We start from the raw sequence: 25,486 nt of genomic DNA, 5'->3' as shown, positions 1-25,486 counted from the left end.
GATGTATTTGGAACTCTAAATCCAACACGGTTTGTGCTAGCTTTTTGAAACTTGACACAATAAAGTAGTTTCACGTTCTATCTATACGTTTTCGTTCCTCTTAATGTAGCCCTAAGCAGTGACTGGCGAGAAACACTTTCATGGAAAGGGGTTGCCAGGCTGCCCAAAATTACGAATCTCCAGAAATCTCAGCAAATATTTTTTCACCCAAACTGGATGATACTTTCAGGTAATGATCAGTACACTAAGGCAACTTGGTTCCCCAAATTTCCTTCTTCTATGTTGAAGCGTTCTTTTTCTGTAACAGTTTGAATTTTTAGGTTTCACTCTGTTTCTCCTATATTGATAGATGTATTTGGAACTCTAAATCCAACACGGTTTGTGCTAGCTTCTTGAAACTTGACACAATAAAGTAGTTTCACGTTCTATCTCTATGTTTTGTTTCCTCTTGATATAGCCCTAAGCAGTGACTGGCGAGAAACACTTTCATGGAAAGGGGTTGCCAGGTTTCCCAAAATTACAAATCTCCAGAAATCTCAGCAAATATTTTTTCACCCAAACTGGATGATACTTTCAGGTAATGATAAGTACACTAAGGCGACTTGGTTCCCCAAATTTTGTTCTTCTATGTTGAAGCGTTCATTTCCAGTAACAGTTTGAATTTTTAGGTTTCACTCTGTTTTCTCCTATATTGATAGATGTATTTGGAACTCTACATCCAACACGGTTTGTGCTAGCTTCTTGAAACTTGACACAATAAAGTAGTTTCATGTTCTATCTCTATGTTTTGTTTCCTCTTGATGTAGCCCTAAGCAGTGACTGGCGAGAAACACTTTCATGGAAAGGGGTTGCCAGGTTTCCCAAAATTACGAATCTCCAGAAATCTCAGCAAATATTTTTTCACCCAAACTGGATGATACTTTCAGGTAATGATCAGTACACTAAGGCGACTTGGTTCCCCAAATTTCCTTCTTCTATGTTGAAGCGTTCGTTTCCAGTAACAGTTTGAATTTTTAGGTTTCACTCTGTTTTCTCCTATATTGATAGACGTATTTGGAACTCTAAATCCAACACGGTTTGTGCTAGCTTCTTGAAACTTGACACAATAAAGTAGTTTCACGTTCTATCTCTATGTTTGTTTCCTCTTGATGTAGCCCTAAGCAGTGACTGGCGAGAAAAACTTTCATGGAAAGGGGTTGCCAGGCTTCCCAAAATTACAAATCTCCAGAAATCTCAACAAATATTTTTTCACCCAACCTGGATGATACTTTCAGGTAATGATCAGTACACTAAGGCGACTAGGTTCCCCAAATTTTGTTCTTCTATGTTGAAGCGTTCGTTTCCAGTAACAGTTTGAATTTTTAGGTTTCACTCTGTTTTCTCCTATATTGATAGATGTATTTGGAACTCTGAATCCAACACGGTTTGTGCTAGCTTCTTGAAACTTGACACAATAAAGTAGTTTCACGTTCTATCTCTACGTTTTCTTTCCTCTTAATGTAGCCCTAAGCAGTGACTGGCGAGAAACACTTTCATGGAAAGGAGTTGCCAGGCTGCCCAAAGTTACGAATCTCCAGAAATCTCAGCAAATATTTTTCCACAAAAACTGGATGATACTTTCAGGTAATGATCAGTACACTAAGGCGACTTGGTTCCCCAAATTTCGTTCTTCTATGTTGAAGCGTTCGTTTCCAGTAACAGTTTGAATTTTTAGGTTTCACTCTGTTTTCTCCTATATTGATAGATGTATTTGGAACTCTACATCCAACACGGTTTGTGCTAGCTACTTGAAACTTGACACAATAAAGTAGTTTCACGTTCTATCTCTATGTTTTGTTTCCTCTTGATGTAGCCCTAAGCAGTGACTGGCGAGAAATACTTTCATGGAAAGGGGTTGCCAGGCTTCCCAAAATTACGAATCTCCAGAAATCTCAGCAAATATTTTTCCACAAAAACTGGATGATACTTTCAGGTAATGATCAGTACACTAAGGCTACTTGGTTCCCCAAATTTCGTTCTTCTATGTTGAAGCGTTCGTTTCCAGTAACAGTTTGAATTTTTAGGTTTCACTCTGTTTTCTCCTATATTGATAGACGTATTTGGAACTCTAAATCCAACACGGTTTGTGCTAGCTTCTTGAAACTTGACACAATAAAGTAGTATCACGTTCTATCTCTACGTTTTTTTTCCTCTTAATGTAGCCCTAAGCAGTGACTGGCGAGAAACACTTTCATGGAAAGGGGTTGCCAGGCTGCCCAAAATTACAAATCTCCAGAAATCTCAGCAAATATTTTTTCACCCAAACTGGATGATACTTTCAGGTAATGATACGTACACTAAGGCGACTTGGTTCCCCAAATTTCGTTCTTCTATGTTGAAGCGTTCGTTTCCAGTAACAGTTTGAATTTTTAGGTTTCACTCTCTTTTCTCCTATATTGATAGATGTATTTGGAACTCTAAATCCAACACGGTTTGTGCTAGCTTTTTGAAACTTGACACAATAAAGTAGTTTCACGTTCTATCTATACGTTTTCGTTCCTCTTAATGTAGCCCTAAGCAGTGACTGGCGAGAAACACTTTCATGGAATGGGGTTGCCAGGCTGCCCAAAATTACGAATCTCCAGAAATCTCAGCAAATATTTTTTCACCCAAACTGGATGATACTTTCAGGTAATGATCAGTACACTAAGGCAACTTGGTTCCCCAAATTTCCTTCTTCTATGTTGAAGCGTTCTTTTTCTGTAACAGTTTGAATTTTTAGGTTTCACTCTGTTTCTCCTATATTGATAGATGTATTTGGAACTCTAAATCCAACACGGTTTGTGCTAGCTTCTTGAAACTTGACACAATAAAGTAGTTTCACGTTCTATCTCTATGTTTTGTTTCCTCTTGATATAGCCCTAAGCAGTGACTGGCGAGAAACACTTTCATGGAAAGGGGTTGCCAGGTTTCCCAAAATTACAAATCTCCAGAAATCTCAGCAAATATTTTTTCACCCAAACTGGATGATACTTTCAGGTAATGATAAGTACACTAAGGCGACTTGGTTCCCCAAATTTTGTTCTTCTATGTTGAAGCGTTCGTTTCCAGTAACAGTTTGAATTTTTAGGTTTCACTCTGTTTTCTCCTATATTGATAGATGTATTTGGAACTCTACATCCAACACGGTTTGTGCTAGCTTCTTGAAACTTGACACAATAAAGTAGTTTCATGTTCTATCTCTATGTTTTGTTTCCTCTTGATGTAGCCCTAAGCAGTGACTGGCGAGAAACACTTTCATGGAAAGGGGTTGCCAGGTTTCCCAAAATTACGAATCTCCAGAAATCTCAGCAAATATTTTTTCACCCAAACTGGATGATACTTTCAGGTAATGATCAGTACACTAAGGCGACTTGGTTCCCCAAATTTCCTTCTTCTATGTTGAAGCGTTCGTTTCCAGTAACAGTTTGAATTTTTAGGTTTCACTCTGTTTTCTCCTATATTGATAGACGTATTTGGAACTCTAAATCCAACACGGTTTGTGCTAGCTTCTTGAAACTTGACACAATAAAGTAGTTTCACGTTCTATCTCTATGTTTTGTTTCCTCTTGATGTAGCCCTAAGCAGTGACTGGCGAGAAATACTTTCATGGAAAGGGGTTGCCAGGCTTCCCAAAATTACAAATCTCCAGAAATCTCAACAAATATTTTTTCACCCAACCTGGATGATACTTTCAGGTAATGATCAGTACACTAAGGCGACTAGGTTCCCCAAATTTCCTTCTTCTATTTGAAGCGTTCGTTTCCAGTAACAGTTTGAATTTTTAGGTTTCACTCTGTTTTCTCCTATATTGATAGATGTATTTGGAACTCTGAATCCAACACGGTTTGTGCTAGCTTCTTGAAACTTGACACAATAAAGTAGTTTCACGTTCTATCTCTACGTTTTCTTTCCTCTTAATGTAGCCCTAAGCAGTGACTGGCGAGAAACACTTTCATGGAAAGGAGTTGCCAGGCTGCCCAAAGTTACGAATCTCCAGAAATCTCAGCAAATATTTTTCCACAAAAACTGGATGATACTTTCAGGTAATGATCAGTACACTAAGGCGACTTGGTTCCCCAAATTTCGTTCTTCTATGTTGAAGCGTTCGTTTCCAGTAACAGTTTGAATTTTTAGGTTTCACTCTGTTTTCTCCTATATTGATAGATGTATTTGGAACTCTACATCCAACACGGTTTGTGCTAGCTTCTTGAAACTTGACACAATAAAGTAGTTTCACGTTCTATCTCTATGTTTTGTTTCCTCTTGATGTAGCCCTAAGCAGTGACTGGCGAGAAATACTTTCATGGAAAGGGGTTGCCAGGCTTCCCAAAATTACGAATCTCCAGAAATCTCAGCAAATATTTTTCCACAAAAACTGGATGATACTTTCAGGTAATGATCAGTACACTAAGGCTACTTGGTTCCCCAAATTTCGTTCTTCTATGTTGAAGCGTTCGTTTCCAGTAACAGTTTGAATTTTTAGGTTTCACTCTGTTTTCTCCTATATTGATAGATGTATTTGGAACTCTACATCCAACACGGTTTGTGCTAGCTTCTTGAAACTTGACACAATAAAGTAGTTTCACGTTCTATCTCTATGTTTTGTTTCCTCTTGATGTAGCCCTAAGCAGTGACTGGCGAGAAAAACTTTCATGAAAAGGGGTTGCCAGGCTGCCCAAAATTACGAATCTCCAGAAATCTCAGCAAATATTTTTTCACCCAACCTGGATGATACTTTCAGGTAATGATCAGTACACTAAGGCGACTTGGTTCCCCAAATTTCCTTCTTCTATGTTGAAGCGTTCGTTTCCTGTAACAGTTTGAATTTTTAGGTTTCACTCTGTTTTCTCCTGTATTGATAGATGTATTTGGAACTCTAAAACCAACACGGTTTGTGCTAGCTTCTTGAAACTTGACACATTAAAGTAGTTTCACGTTCTATCTCTATGTTTTGTTTCCTCTTGATATAGCCCTAAGCAGTGACTGGCGAGAAACACTTTCATGGAAAGGGGTTGCCCGGTTTCCCAAAATTACAAATCTCCAGAAATCTCAGCAAATATTTTTTCACCCAAACTGGATGATACTTTCAGGTAATGATAAGTACACTAAGGCGACTTGGTTCCCCAAATTTCGTTCTTCTATGTTGAAGCGTTCATTTCCAGTAACAGTTTGAATTTTTAGGTTTCACTCTTTTCTCCTATATTGATAGATGTATTTGGAACTCTACATCCAACACGGTTTGTGCTAGCTTCTTGAAACTTGACACAATAAAGTAGTTTCACGTTCTATCTCTATGTTTTGTTTCCTCTTGATATAGCCCTAAGCAGTGACTGGCGAGAAACACTTTCATGGAAAGGGGTTGCCCGGTTTCCCAAAATTACAAATCTCCAGAAATCTCAGCAAATATTTTTTCACCCAAACTGGATGATACTTTCAGGTAATGATACGTACACTAAGGCGACTTGGTTCCCCAAATTTCGTTCTTCTATGTTGAAGCGTTCGTTTCCAGTAACAGTTTGAATTTTTAGGTTTCACTCTGTTTTCTCCTATATTGATAGATGTATTTGGAACTCTACATCCAACACGGTTTGTGCTAGCTTCTTGAAACTTGACACAATAAAGTAGTTTCACGTTCTATCTCTATGTTTTGTTTCCTCTTGATGTAGCCCTAAGCAGTGACTGGCGAGAAACACTTTCATGGAAAGGGGTTGCCAGGCTGCCCAAAATTACAAATCTCCAGAAATCTCAGCAAATATTTTTTCACCCAAACTGGATGATACTTTCAGGTAATGATACGTACACTAAGGCGACTTGGTTCCCCAAATTTCGTTCTTCTATGTTGAAGCGTTCGTTTCCAGTAACAGTTTGAATTTTTAGGTTTCACTCTCTTTTCTCCTATATTGATAGATGTATTTGGAACTCTAAATCCAACACGGTTTGTGCTAGCTTTTTGAAACTTGACACAATAAAGTAGTTTCACGTTCTATCTATACGTTTTCGTTCCTCTTAATGTAGCCCTAAGCAGTGACTGGCGAGAAACACTTTCATGGAAAGGGGTTGCCAGGCTGCCCAAAATTACGAATCTCCAGAAATTTCAGCAAATATTTTTTCACCCAAACTGGATGATACTTTCAGGTAATGATCAGTTCACTAAGGCAACTTGGTTCCCCAAATTTTGTTCTTCTATGTTGAAGCGTTCGTTTCCAGTAACAGTTTGAATTTTTAGGTTTCACTCTGTTTTCTCCTATATTGATAGATGTATTTGGAACTCTGAATCCAACACGGTTTGTGCTAGCTTCTTGAAACTTGACACAATAAAGTAGTTTCACGTTCTATCTCTACGTTTTCTTTCCTCTTAATGTAGCCCTAAGCAGTGACTGGCGAGAAACACTTTCATGGAAAGGAGTTGCCAGGCTGCCCAAAGTTACGAATCTCCAGAAATCTCAGCAAATATTTTTCCACAAAAACTGGATGATACTTTCAGGTAATGATCAGTACACTAAGGCCACTTGGTTCCCCAAATTTCGTTCTTCTATGTTGAAGCGTTCGTTTCCAGTAACAGTTTGAATTTTTAGGTTTCACTCTGTTTTCTCCTATATTGATAGATGTATTTGGAACTCTACATCCAACACGGTTTGTGCTAGCTTCTTGAAACTTGACACAATAAAGTAGTTTCACGTTCTATCTCTATGTTTTGTTTCCTCTTGATGTAGCCCTAAGCAGTGACTGGCGAGAAATACTTTCATGGAAAGGGGTTGCCAGGCTTCCCAAAATTACGAATCTCCAGAAATCTCAGCAAATATTTTTCCACAAAAACTGGATGATACTTTCAGGTAATGATCAGTACACTAAGGCTACTTGGTTCCCCAAATTTCGTTCTTCTATGTTGAAGCGTTCGTTTCCAGTAACAGTTTGAATTTTTAGGTTTCACTCTGTTTTCTCCTATATTGATAGACGTATTTGGAACTCTAAATCCAACACGGTTTGTGCTAGCTTCTTGAAACTTGACACAATAAAGTAGTATCACGTTCTATCTCTACGTTTTTTTTCCTCTTAATGTAGCCCTAAGCAGTGACTGGCGAGAAACACTTTCATGGAAAGGGGTTGCCAGGCTGCCCAAAATTACGAATCTCCAGAAATCTCAGCAAATATTTTTTCACCCTAACTGGATGATACTTTCAGGTAATGATCAGTACACTAAGGCAACTTGGTTCCCCAAATTTCCTTCTTCTATGTTGAAGCGTTCGTTTCCTGTAACAGTTTGAATTTTTAGGTTTCACTCTGTTTTCTCCTATATTGATAGATGTATTTGGAACTCTAAATCCAACACGGTTTGTGCTAGCTTCTTGAAACTTGACACAATAAAGTAGTTTCACGTTCTATCTCTATGTTTTGTTTCCTCTTGATATAGCCCTAAGCAGTGACTGGCGAGAAACACTTTCATGGAAAGGGGTTGCCAGGTTTCCCAAAATTACAAATCTCCAGAAATCTCAGCAAATATTTTTTCACCCAAACTGGATGATACTTTCAGGTAATGATACGTACACTAAGGCGACTTGGTTCCCCAAATTTCGTTCTTCTATGTTGAAGCGTTCGTTTCCAGTAACAGTTTGAATTTTTAGGTTTCACTCTGTTTTCTCCTATATTGATAGATGTATTTGGAACTCTACATCCAACACGGTTTGTGCTAGCTTCTTGAAACTTGACACAATAAAGTAGTTTCACGTTCTATCTCTATGTTTTGTTTCCTCTTGATGTAGCCCTAAGCAGTGACTGGCGAGAAAAACTTTCATGAAAAGGGGTTGCCAGGCTGCCCAAAATTACGAATCTCCAGAAATCTCAGCAAATATTTTTTCACCCAACCTGGATGATACTTTCAGGTAATGATCAGTACACTAAGACGACTTGGTTCCCCAAATTTCCTTCTTCTATGTTGAAGCGTTCGTTTCCTGTAACAGTTTGAATTTTTAGGTTTCACTCTGTTTTCTCCTGTATTGATAGATGTATTTGGAACTCTAAAACCAACACGGTTTGTGCTAGCTTCTTGAAACTTGACACATTAAAGTAGTTTCACGTTCTATCTCTATGTTTTGTTTCCTCTTGATATAGCCCTAAGCAGTGACTGGCGAGAAACACTTTCATGGAAAGGGGTTGCCCGGTTTCCCAAAATTACAAATCTCCAGAAATCTCAGCAAATATTTTTTCACCCAAACTGGATGATACTTTCAGGTAATGATAAGTACACTAAGGCGACTTGGTTCCCCAAATTTCGTTCTTCTATGTTGAAGCGTTCATTTCCAGTAACAGTTTGAATTTTTAGGTTTCACTCTTTTCTCCTATATTGATAGATGTATTTGGAACTCTACATCCAACACGGTTTGTGCTAGCTTCTTGAAACTTGACACAATAAAGTAGTTTCACGTTCTATCTCTATGTTTTGTTTCCTCTTGATATAGCCCTAAGCAGTGACTGGCGAGAAACACTTTCATGGAAAGGGGTTGCCCGGTTTCCCAAAATTACAAATCTCCAGAAATCTCAGCAAATATTTTTTCACCCAAACTGGATGATACTTTCAGGTAATGATACGTACACTAAGGCGACTTGGTTCCCCAAATTTCGTTCTTCTATGTTGAAGCGTTCGTTTCCAGTAACAGTTTGAATTTTTAGGTTTCACTCTGTTTTCTCCTATATTGATAGATGTATTTGGAACTCTACATCCAACACGGTTTGTGCTAGCTTCTTGAAACTTGACACAATAAAGTAGTTTCACGTTCTATCTCTATGTTTTGTTTCCTCTTGATGTAGCCCTAAGCAGTGACTGGCGAGAAACACTTTCATGGAAAGGGGTTGCCAGGCTGCCCAAAATTACAAATCTCCAGAAATCTCAGCAAATATTTTTTCACCCAAACTGGATGATACTTTCAGGTAATGATACGTACACTAAGGCGACTTGGTTCCCCAAATTTCGTTCTTCTATGTTGAAGCGTTCGTTTCCAGTAACAGTTTGAATTTTTAGGTTTCACTCTCTTTTCTCCTATATTGATAGATGTATTTGGAACTCTAAATCCAACACGGTTTGTGCTAGCTTTTTGAAACTTGACACAATAAAGTAGTTTCACGTTCTATCTATACGTTTTCGTTCCTCTTAATGTAGCCCTAAGCAGTGACTGGCGAGAAACACTTTCATGGAAAGGGGTTGCCAGGCTGCCCAAAATTACGAATCTCCAGAAATTTCAGCAAATATTTTTTCACCCAAACTGGATGATACTTTCAGGTAATGATCAGTTCACTAAGGCAACTTGGTTCCCCAAATTTCCTTCTTCTATGTTGAAGCGTTCTTTTTCTGTAACAGTTTGAATTTTTAGGTTTCACTCTGTTTCTCCTATATTGATAGATGTATTTGGAACTCTAAATCCAACACGGTTTGTGCTAGCTTCTTGAAACTTGACACAATAAAGTAGTTTCACGTTCTATCTATACGTTTTCGTTCCTCTTAATGTAGCCCTAAGCAGTGACTGGCGAGAAACACTTTCATGGAAAGGGGTTGCCAGGCTGCCCAAAATTACGAATCTCCAGAAATTTCAGCAAATATTTTTTCACCCAAACTGGATGATACTTTCAGGTAATGATCAGTTCACTAAGGCAACTTGGTTCCCCAAATTTTGTTCTTCTATGTTGAAGCGTTCGTTTCCAGTAACAGTTTGAATTTTTAGGTTTCACTCTGTTTTCTCCTATATTGATAGATGTATTTGGAACTCTGAATCCAACACGGTTTGTGCTAGCTTCTTGAAACTTGACACAATAAAGTAGTTTCACGTTCTATCTCTACGTTTTCTTTCCTCTTAATGTAGCCCTAAGCAGTGACTGGCGAGAAACACTTTCATGGAAAGGAGTTGCCAGGCTGCCCAAAGTTACGAATCTCCAGAAATCTCAGCAAATATTTTTCCACAAAAACTGGATGATACTTTCAGGTAATGATCAGTACACTAAGGCCACTTGGTTCCCCAAATTTCGTTCTTCTATGTTGAAGCGTTCGTTTCCAGTAACAGTTTGAATTTTTAGGTTTCACTCTGTTTTCTCCTATATTGATAGATGTATTTGGAACTCTACATCCAACACGGTTTGTGCTAGCTTCTTGAAACTTGACACAATAAAGTAGTTTCACGTTCTATCTCTATGTTTTGTTTCCTCTTGATGTAGCCCTAAGCAGTGACTGGCGAGAAATACTTTCATGGAAAGGGGTTGCCAGGCTTCCCAAAATTACGAATCTCCAGAAATCTCAGCAAATATTTTTCCACAAAAACTGGATGATACTTTCAGGTAATGATCAGTACACTAAGGCTACTTGGTTCCCCAAATTTCGTTCTTCTATGTTGAAGCGTTCGTTTCCAGTAACAGTTTGAATTTTTAGGTTTCACTCTGTTTTCTCCTATATTGATAGACGTATTTGGAACTCTAAATCCAACACGGTTTGTGCTAGCTTCTTGAAACTTGACACAATAAAGTAGTATCACGTTCTATCTCTACGTTTTTTTTCCTCTTAATGTAGCCCTAAGCAGTGACTGGCGAGAAACACTTTCATGGAAAGGGGTTGCCAGGCTGCCCAAAATTACGAATCTCCAGAAATCTCAGCAAATATTTTTTCACCCTAACTGGATGATACTTTCAGGTAATGATCAGTACACTAAGGCAACTTGGTTCCCCAAATTTCCTTCTTCTATGTTGAAGCGTTCGTTTCCTGTAACAGTTTGAATTTTTAGGTTTCACTCTGTTTTCTCCTATATTGATAGATGTATTTGGAACTCTAAATCCAACACGGTTTGTGCTAGCTTCTTGAAACTTGACACAATAAAGTAGTTTCACGTTCTATCTCTATGTTTTGTTTCCTCTTGATATAGCCCTAAGCAGTGACTGGCGAGAAACACTTTCATGGAAAGGGGTTGCCAGGTTTCCCAAAATTACAAATCTCCAGAAATCTCAGCAAATATTTTTTCACCCAAACTGGATGATACTTTCAGGTAATGATACGTACACTAAGGCGACTTGGTTCCCCAAATTTCGTTCTTCTATGTTGAAGCGTTCGTTTCCAGTAACAGTTTGAATTTTTAGGTTTCACTCTGTTTTCTCCTATATTGATAGATGTATTTGGAACTCTACATCCAACACGGTTTGTGCTAGCTTCTTGAAACTTGACACAATAAAGTAGTTTCACGTTCTATCTCTATGTTTTGTTTCCTCTTGATGTAGCCCTAAGCAGTGACTGGCGAGAAAAACTTTCATGAAAAGGGGTTGCCAGGCTGCCCAAAATTACGAATCTCCAGAAATCTCAGCAAATATTTTTTCACCCAACCTGGATGATACTTTCAGGTAATGATCAGTACACTAAGACGACTTGGTTCCCCAAATTTCCTTCTTCTATGTTGAAGCGTTCGTTTCCTGTAACAGTTTGAATTTTTAGGTTTCACTCTGTTTTCTCCTGTATTGATAGATGTATTTGGAACTCTAAAACCAACACGGTTTGTGCTAGCTTCTTGAAACTTGACACATTAAAGTAGTTTCACGTTCTATCTCTATGTTTTGTTTCCTCTTGATATAGCCCTAAGCAGTGACTGGCGAGAAACACTTTCATGGAAAGGGGTTGCCCGGTTTCCCAAAATTACAAATCTCCAGAAATCTCAGCAAATATTTTTTCACCCAAACTGGATGATACTTTCAGGTAATGATAAGTACACTAAGGCGACTTGGTTCCCCAAATTTCGTTCTTCTATGTTGAAGCGTTCATTTCCAGTAACAGTTTGAATTTTTAGGTTTCACTCTTTTCTCCTATATTGATAGATGTATTTGGAACTCTACATCCAACACGGTTTGTGCTAGCTTCTTGAAACTTGACACAATAAAGTAGTTTCACGTTCTATCTCTATGTTTTGTTTCCTCTTGATATAGCCCTAAGCAGTGACTGGCGAGAAACACTTTCATGGAAAGGGGTTGCCCGGTTTCCCAAAATTACAAATCTCCAGAAATCTCAGCAAATATTTTTTCACCCAAACTGGATGATACTTTCAGGTAATGATACGTACACTAAGGCGACTTGGTTCCCCAAATTTCGTTCTTCTATGTTGAAGCGTTCGTTTCCAGTAACAGTTTGAATTTTTAGGTTTCACTCTGTTTTCTCCTATATTGATAGATGTATTTGGAACTCTACATCCAACACGGTTTGTGCTAGCTTCTTGAAACTTGACACAATAAAGTAGTTTCACGTTCTATCTCTATGTTTTGTTTCCTCTTGATGTAGCCCTAAGCAGTGACTGGCGAGAAACACTTTCATGGAAAGGGGTTGCCAGGCTGCCCAAAATTACAAATCTCCAGAAATCTCAGCAAATATTTTTTCACCCAAACTGGATGATACTTTCAGGTAATGATACGTACACTAAGGCGACTTGGTTCCCCAAATTTCGTTCTTCTATGTTGAAGCGTTCGTTTCCAGTAACAGTTTGAATTTTTAGGTTTCACTCTCTTTTCTCCTATATTGATAGATGTATTTGGAACTCTAAATCCAACACGGTTTGTGCTAGCTTTTTGAAACTTGACACAATAAAGTAGTTTCACGTTCTATCTATACGTTTTCGTTCCTCTTAATGTAGCCCTAAGCAGTGACTGGCGAGAAACACTTTCATGGAAAGGGGTTGCCAGGCTGCCCAAAATTACGAATCTCCAGAAATTTCAGCAAATATTTTTTCACCCAAACTGGATGATACTTTCAGGTAATGATCAGTTCACTAAGGCAACTTGGTTCCCCAAATTTCCTTCTTCTATGTTGAAGCGTTCTTTTTCTGTAACAGTTTGAATTTTTAGGTTTCACTCTGTTTCTCCTATATTGATAGATGTATTTGGAACTCTAAATCCAACACGGTTTGTGCTAGCTTCTTGAAACTTGACACAATAAAGTAGTTTCACGTTCTATCTCTATGTTTTGTTTCCGCTTGATATAGCCATAAGCAGTGACTGGCGAGAAACACTTTCATGGAAAGGGGTTGCCAGGTTTCCCAAAATTACAAATCTCCAGAAATCTCAGCAAATATTTTTTCACCCAAACTGGATGATACTTTCAGGTAATGATAAGTACACTAAGGCAACTTGGTTCCCCAAATTTTGTTCTTCTATGTTGAAGCGTTCGTTTCCAGTAACAGTTTGAATTTTTAGGTTTCACTCTGTTTTCTCCTATATTGATAGATGTATTTGGAACTCTACATCCAACACGGTTTGTGCTAGCTTCTTGAAACTTGACACAATAAAGTAGTTTCATGTTCTATCTCTATGTTTTGTTTCCTCTTGATGTAGCCCTAAGCAGTGACTGGCGAGAAACACTTTCATGGAAAGGGGTTGCCAGGTTTCCCAAAATTACGAATCTCCAGAAATCTCAGCAAATATTTTTTCACCCAAACTGGATGATACTTTCAGGTAATGATCAGTACACTAAGGCGACTTGGTTCCCCAAATTTCCTTCTTCTATGTTGAAGCGTTCGTTTCCAGTAACAGTTTGCATTTTTAGATTTCACTCTGTTTTCTCCTATATTGATAGACGTATTTGGAACTCTAAATCCAACACGGTTTGTGCTAGCTTCTTGAAACTTGACACAATAAAGTAGTTTCACGTTCTATCTCTATGTTTTGTTTCCTCTTGATGTAGCCCTAAGCAGTGACTGGCGAGAAAAACTTTCATGGAAAGGGGTTGCCAGGCTTCCCAAAATTACAAATCTCCAGAAATCTCAACAAATATTTTTTCACCCAAACTGGATGATACTTTCAGGTAATGATCAGTACACTAAGGCGACTAGGTACCCCAAATTTTGTTCTTCTATGTTGAAGCGTTCGTTTCCAGTAACAGTTTGAATTTTTAGGTTTCACTCTGTTTTCTCCTATATTGATAGATGTATTTGGAACTCTGAATCCAACACGGTTTGTGCTAGCTTCTTGAAACTTGACACAATAAAGTAGTTTCACGTTCTATCTCTACGTTTTCTTTCCTCTTAATGTAGCCCTAAGCAGTGACTGGCGAGAAACACTTTCATGGAAAGGAGTTGCCAGGCTGCCCAAAATTACGAATCTCCAGAAATCTCAGCAAATATTTTTTCACCCAAACTGGATGATACTTTCAGGTAATGATCAGTACACTAAGGCGACTTGGTTCCCCAAATTTCCTTCTTCTATGTTGAAGCGTTCGTTTCCTGTAACAGTTTGAATTTTTAGGTTTCACTCTGTTTTCTCCTATATTGATAGATGTATTTGGAACTCTAAATCCAACACGGTTTGTGCTAGCTTCTTGAAACTTGACACAATAAAGTAGTTTCACGTTCTATCTCTATGTTTTGTTTCCTCTTGATATAGCCCTAAGCAGTAACTGGCGAGAAACACTTTCATGGAAAGGGGTTGCCAGGTTTCCCAAAATTACAAATCTCCAGAAATCTCAGCAAATATTTTTTCACCCAAACTGGATGATACTTTCAGGTAATGATAAGTACACTAAGGCGACTTGGTTCCCCAAATTTCGTTCTTCTATGTTGAAGCGTTCGTTTCCAGTAACAGTTTGAATTTTTAGGTTTCACTCTGTTTTCTCCTATATTGATAGATGTATTTGGAACTCTAAATCCAACACGGTTTGTGCTAGCTTCTTGAAACTTGACACAATAAAGTAGTTTCACGTTCTATCTCTATGTTTTGTTTCCTCTTGATGTAGCCCTAAGCAGTGACTGGCGAGAAACACTTTCATGGAAAGGGGTTGCCAGGCTTCCCAAAATTACGAATCTCCAGAAATCTCAGCAAATTTTTTACCACAAAAACTGGATGATACTTTCAGGTAATGATCAGTACACTAAGGCGACTTGGTTCCCCAAATTTCGTTCTTCTATGTTGAAGCGTTCGTTTCCAGTAACAGTTTGAATTTTTAGGTTTCACTCTGTTTTCTCCTATATTGATAGATGTATTTGGAACTCTAAATCCAACACGGTTTGTGCTAGCTTCTTGAAACTTGACACAATAAAGTAGTTTCACGTTCTATCTCTATGTTTTGTTTCCTCTTGATGTAACCCTAAGCAGTGACTGGCGAGAAACACTTTCATGGAAAGGGGTTGCCAGGCTGCCCAAAATTACGAATCTCCAGAAATCTCAGCAAATATTTTTTCACCCTAACTGGATGATACTTTCAGGTAATGATCAGTACACTAAGGCGACTTGGTTCCCCAAATTTCCTTCTTCTATGTTGAAGCGTTCGTTTCCAGTAACAGTTTGAATTTTTAGGTTTCACTCTGTTTTCTCCTATATTGATAGATGTATTTGGAACTCTAAAACCAACACGGTTTGTGCTAGCTTCTTGAAACTTGACACAATAAAGTAGTTTCACGTTCTATCTCTATGTTTTGTTTCCTCTTGATATAGCCCTAAGCAGTGACTGGCGAGAAACACTTTCATGGAAAGGGGTTGCCCGGTTTCCCAAAATTACAAATCTCCAGAAATCTCAGCAAATATTTTTTCACCCAAACTGGATGATACTTTCAGGTAATGATAAGTACACTAAGGCGACTTGGTTCCCCAAATTTCGTTCTTCTATGTTGAAGCGTTCGTTTCCAGTAACAGTTTGAATTTTTAGGTTTCACTCTGTTTTCTCCTATATTGATAGACGTATTTGGAACTCTAAATCCAACACGGTTTGTGCTAGCTTCTTGAAACTTGACACAATAAAGTAGTTTCACGTTCTATCTCTATGTTTTTTTTCCTCTTGATGTAGCCCTAAGCAGTGACTGTCGAGAAAAACTTTCATGGAAAGGGGTTGCCAGGCTGCCCAAAATTACAAATCTCCAGAAATCTCAACAAATATTTTTTCACCCAAACTGGATGATACTTTCAGGTAATGATCAGTACACTAAGGCGACTAGGGTCCCCAAATTTTGTTCTTCTATGTTGAAGCGTTCGTTTCCAGTAACAGTTTGAATTTTTAGGTTTCACTCTGTTTTCTCCTATATTGATAGATGTATTTGGAACTCTGAATCCAACACGGTTTGTGCTAGCTTCTTGAAACTTGACACAATAAAGTAGTTTCACGTTCTATCTCTACGTTTTCTTTTCTCTTAATGTAGCCCTAAGCAGTGACTGGCGAGAAACTCTTTCATGGAAAGGAGTTGCCAGGCTGCCCAAAATTACGAATCTCCAGAAATCTCAGCAAATATTTTTTCACCCAAACTGGATGATACTTTCAGGTAATGATCAGTACACTAAGGCGACTTGGTTCCCCAAATTTCCTTCTTCTATGTTGAAGCGTTCGTTTCCTGTAACAGTTTGAATTTTTAGGTTTCACTCTGTTTTCTCCTATATTGATAGATGTATTTGGAACTCTAAATCCAACACGGTTTGTGCTAGCTTCCTGAAACTTGACACAATAAAGTAGTTTCACGTTCTATCTCTATGTTTTGTTTCCTCTTGATATAGCCCTAAGCAGTGACTGGCGAGAAACACTTTCATGGAAAGGGGTTGCCAGGTTTCCCAAAATTACAAATCTCCAGAAATCTCAGCAAATATTTTTTCACCCAAACTGGATGATACTTTCAGGTAATGATAAGTACACTAAGGCGACTTGGTTCCCCAAATTTCGTTCTTCTATGTTGAAGCGTTCGTTTCCAGTAACAGTTTGAATTTTTAGGTTTCACTCTGTTTTCTCCTATATTGATAGATGTATTTGGAACTCTAAATCCAACACGGTTTGTGCTAGCTTCTTGAAACTTGACACAATAAAGTAGTTTCACGTTCTATCTCTATGTTTTGTTTCCTCTTGATGTAGCCCTAAGCAGTGACTGGCGAGAAACACTTTCATGGAAAGGGGTTGCCAGGCTTCCCAAAATTACGAATCTCCAGAAATCTCAGCAAATATTTTTCCACCCAAACTGGATGATACTTTCAGGTAATGATCAGTACACTAAGGCGACTTGGTTCCCCAAATTTCGTTCTTCTATGTTGAAGCGTTCGTTTCCAGTAACAGTTTGAATTTTTAGGTTTCACTCTGTTTTCTCCTATATTGATAGATGTATTTGGAACTCTAAATCCAACACGGTTTGTGCTAGCTTCTTGAAACTTGACACAATAAAGTAGTTTCACGTTCTATCTCTATGTTTTGTTTCCTCTTGATGTAGCCCTAAGCAGTGACTGGCGAGAAACACTTTCATGGAAAGGGGTTGCCAGGCTGCCCAAAATTACGAATCTCCAGAAATCTCAGCAAATATTTTTTCACCCTAACTGGATGATACTTTCAGGTAATGATCAGTACACTAAGGCGACTTGGTTCCCCAAATTTCCTTCTTCTATGTTGAAGCGTTCGTTTCCTGTAACAGTTTGAATTTTTAGGTTTCACTCTGTTTTCTCCTATATTGATAGATGTATTTGGAACTCTAAAACCAACACGGTTTGTGCTAGCTTCTTGAAACTTGACACAATAAAGTAGTTTCACGTTCTATCTCTATGTTTTGTTTCCTCTTGATATAGCCCTAAGCAGTGACTGGCGAGAAACACTTTCATGGAAAGGGGTTGCCCGGTTTCCCAAAATTACAAATCTCCAGAAATCTCAGCAAATATTTTTTCACCCAAACTGGATGATACTTTCAGGTAATGATAAGTACACTAAGGCGACTTGGTTCCCCAAATTTCGTTCTTCTATGTTGAAGCGTTCGTTTCCAGTAACAGTTTGAATTTTTAGGTTTCACTCTGTTTTCTCCTATATTGATAGATGTATTTGGAACTCTACATCCAACATGGTTTGTGCTAGCTTCTTGAAACTTGACACAATAAAGTAGTTTCACGTTCTATCTCTATGTTTTGTTTCCTCTTGATATAGCCCTAAGCAGTGACTGGCAAGAAACACTTTCATGGAAAGGGGTTGCCAGGTTTCCCAAAATTACAAATCTCCAGAAATCTCAGCAAATATTTTTTCACCCAAACTGGATGATACTTTCAGGTAATGATAAGTACACTAAGGCGACTTGGTTCCCCAAATTTCATTCTTCTATGTTGAAGCGTTCGTTTCCAGTAACAGTTTGAATTTTTAGGTTTCACTCTGTTTTCTCCTATATTGATAGACGTATTTGGAACTCTAAATCCAACACGGTTTGTGCTAGCTTCTTGAAACTTGACACAATAAAGTAGTTTCACGTTCTATCTCTATGTTTTGTTTCCTCTTGATGTAGCCCTAAGCAGTGACTGGCGAGAAAAACTTTCATGGAAAGGGGTTGCCAGGCTTCCCAAAATTACAAATCTCCAGAAATCTCAACAAATATTTTTTCACCCAAACTGGAAGATACTTTCAGGTAATGATCAGTACACTAAGGCGACTAGGTTCCCCAAATTTTGTTCTTCTATGTTGAAGCGTTCGTTTCCAGTAACAGTTTGAATTTTTAGGTTTCACTCTGTTTTCTCCTATATTGATAGATGTATTTGGAACTCTGAATCCAACACGGTTTGTGCTAGCTTCTTGAAACTTGACACAGTAAAGTAGTTTCACGTTCTATCTCTACGTTTTCTTTCCTCTTAATGTAGCCCTAAGCAGTGACTGGCGAGAAACACTTTCATGGAAAGGAGTTGCCAGGCTGCCCAAAATTACGAATATCCAGAAATCTCAGCAAATATTTTTTCACCCAAACTGGATGATACTTTCAGGTAATGATCAGTACACTAAGGCGACTTGGTTCCCCAAATTTCCTTCTTCTATGTTGAAGCGTTCGTTTCCAGTAACAGTTTGAATTTTTAGGTTTCACTCTGTTTTCTCCTATATTGATAGATGTATTTGGAACTCTAAATCCAACACGGTTTGTGCTAGCTTCTTGAAACTTGACACAATAAAGTAGTTTCACGTTCTATCTCTATGTTTTGTTTCCTCTTGATATAGCCCTAAGCAGTGACTGGCGAGAAACACTTTCATGGAAAGGGGTTGCCAGGTTTCCCAAAATTACAAATCTCCAGAAATCTCAGCAAATATTTTTTCACCCAAACTGGATGATACTTTCAGGTAATGATCAGTACACTAAGGCGACTTGGTTCCCCAAATTTCGTTCTTCTATGTTGAAGCGTTCGTTTCCAGTAACAGTTTGAATTTTTAGGTTTCACTCTGTTTTCTCCTATATTGATAGACGTATTTGGAACTCTAAATCCAACACGGTTTGTGCTAGCTTCTTGAAACTTGACACAATAAAGTAGTATCACGTTCTATCTCTACGTTTTTTTTCCTCTTAATGTAGCCCTAAGCAGTGACTGGCGAGAAACACTTTTATGGAAAGGGGTTGCCAGGCTGCCCAAAATTACGAATCTCCAGAAATCTCAGCAAATATTTTTTCACCCAAACTGGATGATACTTTCAGGTAATGATAAGTACACTAAGGCGACTTGGTTCCCCAAATTTCGTTCTTCTATGTTGAAGCGTTCGTTTCCAGTAACAGTTTGAATTTTTAGGTTTCACTCTGTTTTCTCCTATATTGATAGATGTATTTGGAACTCTACATCCAACACGGTTTGTGCTAGCTTCTTGAAACTTGACACAATAAAGTAGTTTCACGTTCTATCTCTATGTTTTGTTTCCTCTTGATATAGCCCTAAGCAGTGACTGGCAAGAAACACTTTCATGGAAAGGGGTTGCCAGGTTTCCCAAAATTACAAATCTCCAGAAATCTCAGCAAATATTTTTTCACCCAAACTGGATGATACTTTCAGGTAATGATAAGTACACTAAGGCGACTTGGTTCCCCAAATTTCGTTCTTCTATGTTGAAGCGTTCGTTTCCAGTAACAGTTTGAATTTTTAGGTTTCACTCTGTTTTCTCCTATATTGATAGACGTATTTGGAACTCTAAATCCAACACGGTTTGTGCTAGCTTCTTGAAACTTGACACAATAAAGTAGTTTCACGTTCTATCTCTATGTTTTGTTTCCTCTTGATGTAGCCCTAAGCAGTGACTGGCGAGAAAAACTTTCATGGAAAGGGGTTGCCAGGCTGCCCAAAATTACAAATCTCCAGAAATCTCAACAAATATTTTTTCACCCAAACTGGATGATACTTTCAGGTAATGATCAGTACACTAAGGCGACTAGGGTCCCCAAATTTTGTTCTTCTATGTTGAAGCGTTCGTTTCCAGTAACAGTTTGAATTTTTAGGTTTCACTCTGTTTTCTCCTATATTGATAGATGTATTTGGAACTCTGAATCCAACACGGTTTGTGCTAGCTTCTTGAAACTTGACACAATAAAGTAGTTTCACGTTCTATCTCTACGTTTTCTTTTCTCTTAATGTAGCCCTAAGCAGTGACTGGCGAGAAACTCTTTCATGGAAAGGAGTTGCCAGGCTGCCCAAAATTACGAATCTCCAGAAATCTCAGCAAATATTTTTTCACCCAAACTGGATGATACTTTCAGGTAATGATCAGTACACTAAGGCGACTTGGTTCCCCAAATTTCCTTCTTCTATGTTGAAGCGTTCGTTTCCTGTAACAGTTTGAATTTTTAGGTTTCACTCTGTTTTCTCCTATATTGATAGATGTATTTGGAACTCTAAATCCAACACGGTTTGTGCTAGCTTCCTGAAACTTGACACAATAAAGTAGTTTCACGTTCTATCTCTATGTTTTGTTTCCTCTTGATATAGCCCTAAGCAGTGACTGGCGAGAAACACTTTCATGGAAAGGGGTTGCCAGGTTTCCCAAAATTACAAATCTCCAGAAATCTCAGCAAATATTTTTTCACCCAAACTGGATGATACTTTCAGGTAATGATAAGTACACTAAGGCGACTTGGTTCCCCAAATTTCGTTCTTCTATGTTGAAGCGTTCGTTTCCAGTAACAGTTTGAATTTTTAGGTTTCACTCTGTTTTCTCCTATATTGATAGATGTATTTGGAACTCTAAATCCAACACGGTTTGTGCTAGCTTCTTGAAACTTGACACAATAAAGTAGTTTCACGTTCTATCTCTATGTTTTGTTTCCTCTTGATGTAGCCCTAAGCAGTGACTGGCGAGAAACACTTTCATGGAAAGGGGTTGCCAGGCTTCCCAAAATTACGAATCTCCAGAAATCTCAGCAAATATTTTTCCACCCAAACTGGATGATACTTTCAGGTAATGATCAGTACACTAAGGCGACTTGGTTCCCCAAATTTCGTTCTTCTATGTTGAAGCGTTCGTTTCCAGTAACAGTTTGAATTTTTAGGTTTCACTCTGTTTTCTCCTATATTGATAGATGTATTTGGAACTCTAAATCCAACACGGTTTGTGCTAGCTTCTTGAAACTTGACACAATAAAGTAGTTTCACGTTCTATCTCTATGTTTTGTTTCCTCTTGATGTAGCCCTAAGCAGTGACTGGCGAGAAACACTTTCATGGAAAGGGGTTGCCAGGCTGCCCAAAATTACGAATCTCCAGAAATCTCAGCAAATATTTTTTCACCCTAACTGGATGATACTTTCAGGTAATGATCAGTACACTAAGGCGACTTGGTTCCCCAAATTTCCTTCTTCTATGTTGAAGCGTTCGTTTCCTGTAACAGTTTGAATTTTTAGGTTTCACTCTGTTTTCTCCTATATTGATAGATGTATTTGGAACTCTAAAACCAACACGGTTTGTGCTAGCTTCTTGAAACTTGACACAATAATGTAGTTTCACGTTCTATCTCTATGTTTTGTTTCCTCTTGATATAGCCCTAAGCAGTGACTGGCGAGAAACACTTTCATGGAAAGGGGTTGCCCGGTTTCCCAAAATTACAAATCTCCAGAAATCTCAGCAAATATTTTTTCACCCAAACTGGATGATACTTTCAGGTAATGATAAGTACACTAAGGCGACTTGTTTCCCCAAATTTCGTTCTTCTATGTTGAAGCGTTCGTTTCCAGTAACAGTTTGAATTTTTAGGTTTCACTCTGTTTTCTCCTATATTGATAGATGTATTTGGAACTCTACATCCAACATGGTTTGTGCTAGCTTCTTGAAACTTGACACAATAAAGTAGTTTCACGTTCTATCTCTATGTTTTGTTTCCTCTTGATATAGCCCTAAGCAGTGACTGGCAAGAAACACTTTCATGGAAAGGGGTTGCCAGGTTTCCCAAAATTACAAATCTCCAGAAATCTCAGCAAATATTTTTTCACCCAAACTGGATGATACTTTCAGGTAATGATAAGTACACTAAGGCGACTTGGTTCCCCAAATTTCATTCTTCTATGTTGAAGCGTTCGTTTCCAGTAACAGTTTGAATTTTTAGGTTTCACTCTGTTTTCTCCTATATTGATAGACGTATTTTGAACTCTAAATCCAACACGGTTTGTGCTAGCTTCTTGAAACTTGACACAATAAAGTAGTTTCACGTTCTATCTCTATGTTTTGTTTCCTCTTGATGTAGCCCTAAGCAGTGACTGGCGAGAAAAACTTTCATGGAAAGGGGTTGCCAGGCTTCCCAAAATTACAAATCTCCAGAAATCTCAACAAATATTTTTTCACCCAAACTGGATGATACTTTCAGGTAATGATCAGTACACTAAGGCGACTAGGTTCCCCAAATTTTGTTCTTCTATGTTGAAGCGTTCGTTTCCAGTAACAGTTTGAATTTTTAGGTTTCACTCTGTTTTCTCCTATATTGATAGATGTATTTGGAACTCTGAATCCAACACGGTTTGTGCTAGCTTCTTGAAACTTGACACAATAAAGTAGTTTCACGTTCTATCTCTACGTTTTCTTTCCTCTTAATGTATCCCTAAGGAGTGACTGGCGAGAAACACTTTCATGGAAAGGAGTTGCCAGGCTGCCCAAAATTACGAATATCCAGAAATCTCAGCAAATATTTTTTCACCCAAACTGGATGATACTTTCTGGTAATGATCAGTACACTAAGGCGACTTGGTTCCCCAAATTTCCTTCTTCTATGTTGAAGCGTTCGTTTCCAGTAACAGTTTGAATTTTTAGGTTTCACTCTGTTTTCTCCTATATTGATAGATGTATTTGGAACTCTACATCCAACACGGTTTGTGCTAGCTTCTTGAAACTTGACACAATAAAGTAGTTTCACGTTCTATCTCTATGTTTTGTTTCCTCTTGATATAGCCCTAAGCAGTGACTGGCAAGAAACACTTTCATGGAAAGGGGTTGCCAGGTTTCCCAAAATTACAAATCTCCAGAAATCTCAGCAAATATTTTTTCACCCAAACTGGATGATACTTTCAGGTAATGATAAGTACACTAAGGCGACTTGGTTCCCCAAATTTCGTTCTTCTATGTTGAAGCGTTCGTTTCCAGTAACAGTTTGAATTTTTAGGTTTCACTCTGTTTTCTCCTATATTGATAGACGTATTTGGAACTCTAAATCCAACACGGTTTGTGCTAGCTTCTTGAAACTTGACACAATAAAGTAGTTTCACGTTCTATCTCTATGTTTTGTTTCCTCTTGATGTAGCCCTAAGCAGTGACTGGCGAGAAAAACTTTCATGGAAAGGGGTTGCCAGGCTGCCCAAAATTACAAATCTCCAGAAATCTCAACAAATATTTTTTCACCCAAACTGGATGATACTTTCAGGTAATGATCAGTACACTAAGGCGACTAGGGTCCCCAAATTTTGTTCTTCTATGTTGAAGCGTTCGTTTCCAGTAACAGTTTGAATTTTTAGGTTTCACTCTGTTTTCTCCTATATTGATAGATGTATTTGGAACTCTGAATCCAACACGGTTTGTGCTAGCTTCTTGAAACTTGACACAATAAAGTAGTTTCACGTTCTATCTCTACGTTTTCTTTTCTCTTAATGTAGCCCTAAGCAGTGACTGGCGAGAAACTCTTTCATGGAAAGGAGTTGCCAGGCTGCCCAAAATTACGAATCTCCAGAAATCTCAGCAAATATTTTTTCACCCAAACTGGATGATACTTTCAGGTAATGATCAGTACACTAAGGCGACTTGGTTCCCCAAATTTCCTTCTTCTATGTTGAAGCGTTCGTTTCCTGTAACAGTTTGAATTTTTAGGTTTCACTCTGTTTTCTCCTATATTGATAGATGTATTTGGAACTCTAAATCCAACACGGTTTGTGCTAGCTTCCTGAAACTTGACACAATAAAGTAGTTTCACGTTCTATCTCTATGTTTTGTTTCCTCTTGATATAGCCCTAAGCAGTGACTGGCGAGAAACACTTTCATGGAAAGGGGTTGCCAGGTTTCCCAAAATTACAAATCTCCAGAAATCTCAGCAAATATTTTTTCACCCAAACTGGATGATACTTTCAGGTAATGATAAGTACACTAAGGCGACTTGGTTCCCCAAATTTCGTTCTTCTATGTTGAAGCGTTCGTTTCCAGTAACAGTTTGAATTTTTAGGTTTCACTCTGTTTTCTCCTATATTGATAGATGTATTTGGAACTCTAAATCCAACACGGTTTGTGCTAGCTTCTTGAAACTTGACACAATAAAGTAGTTTCACGTTCTATCTCTATGTTTTGTTTCCTCTTGATGTAGCCCTAAGCAGTGACTGGCGAGAAACACTTTCATGGAAAGGGGTTGCCAGGCTTCCCAAAATTACGAATCTCCAGAAATCTCAGCAAATATTTTTCCACCCAAACTGGATGATACTTTCAGGTAATGATCAGTACACTAAGGCGACTTGGTTCCCCAAATTTCGTTCTTCTATGTTGAAGCGTTCGTTTCCAGTAACAGTTTGAATTTTTAGGTTTCACTCTGTTTTCTCCTATATTGATAGATGTATTTGGAACTCTAAATCCAACACGGTTTGTGCTAGCTTCTTGAAACTTGACACAATAAAGTAGTTTCACGTTCTATCTCTATGTTTTGTTTCCTCTTGATGTAGCCCTAAGCAGTGACTGGCGAGAAACACTTTCATGGAAAGGGGTTGCCAGGCTGCCCAAAATTACGAATCTCCAGAAATCTCAGCAAATATTTTTTCACCCTAACTGGATGATACTTTCAGGTAATGATCAGTACACTAAGGCGACTTGGTTCCCCAAATTTCCTTCTTCTATGTTGAAGCGTTCGTTTCCTGTAACAGTTTGAATTTTTAGGTTTCACTCTGTTTTCTCCTATATTGATAGATGTATTTGGAACTCTAAAACCAACACGGTTTGTGCTAGCTTCTTGAAACTTGACACAATAAAGTAGTTTCACGTTCTATCTCTATGTTTTGTTTCCTCTTGATATAGCCCTAAGCAGTGACTGGCGAGAAACACTTTCATGGAAAGGGGTTGCCCGGTTTCCCAAAATTACAAATCTCCAGAAATCTCAGCAAATATTTTTTCACCCAAACTGGATGATACTTTCAGGTAATGATAAGTACACTAAGGCGACTTGTTTCCCCAAATTTCGTTCTTCTATGTTGAAGCGTTCGTTTCCAGTAACAGTTTGAATTTTTAGGTTTCACTCTGTTTTCTCCTATATTGATAGATGTATTTGGAACTCTACAT

Source organism: Spermophilus citellus, assembly GCF_964194105.1.
Source record: "Spermophilus citellus genome assembly, chromosome: 15".
NCBI classification, from domain to species: Eukaryota; Metazoa; Chordata; class Mammalia; order Rodentia; family Sciuridae; genus Spermophilus; species Spermophilus citellus.
The sequence above is the reverse complement of the archived record's forward strand: the minus strand, read 5'-3'. Positions refer to the sequence as shown.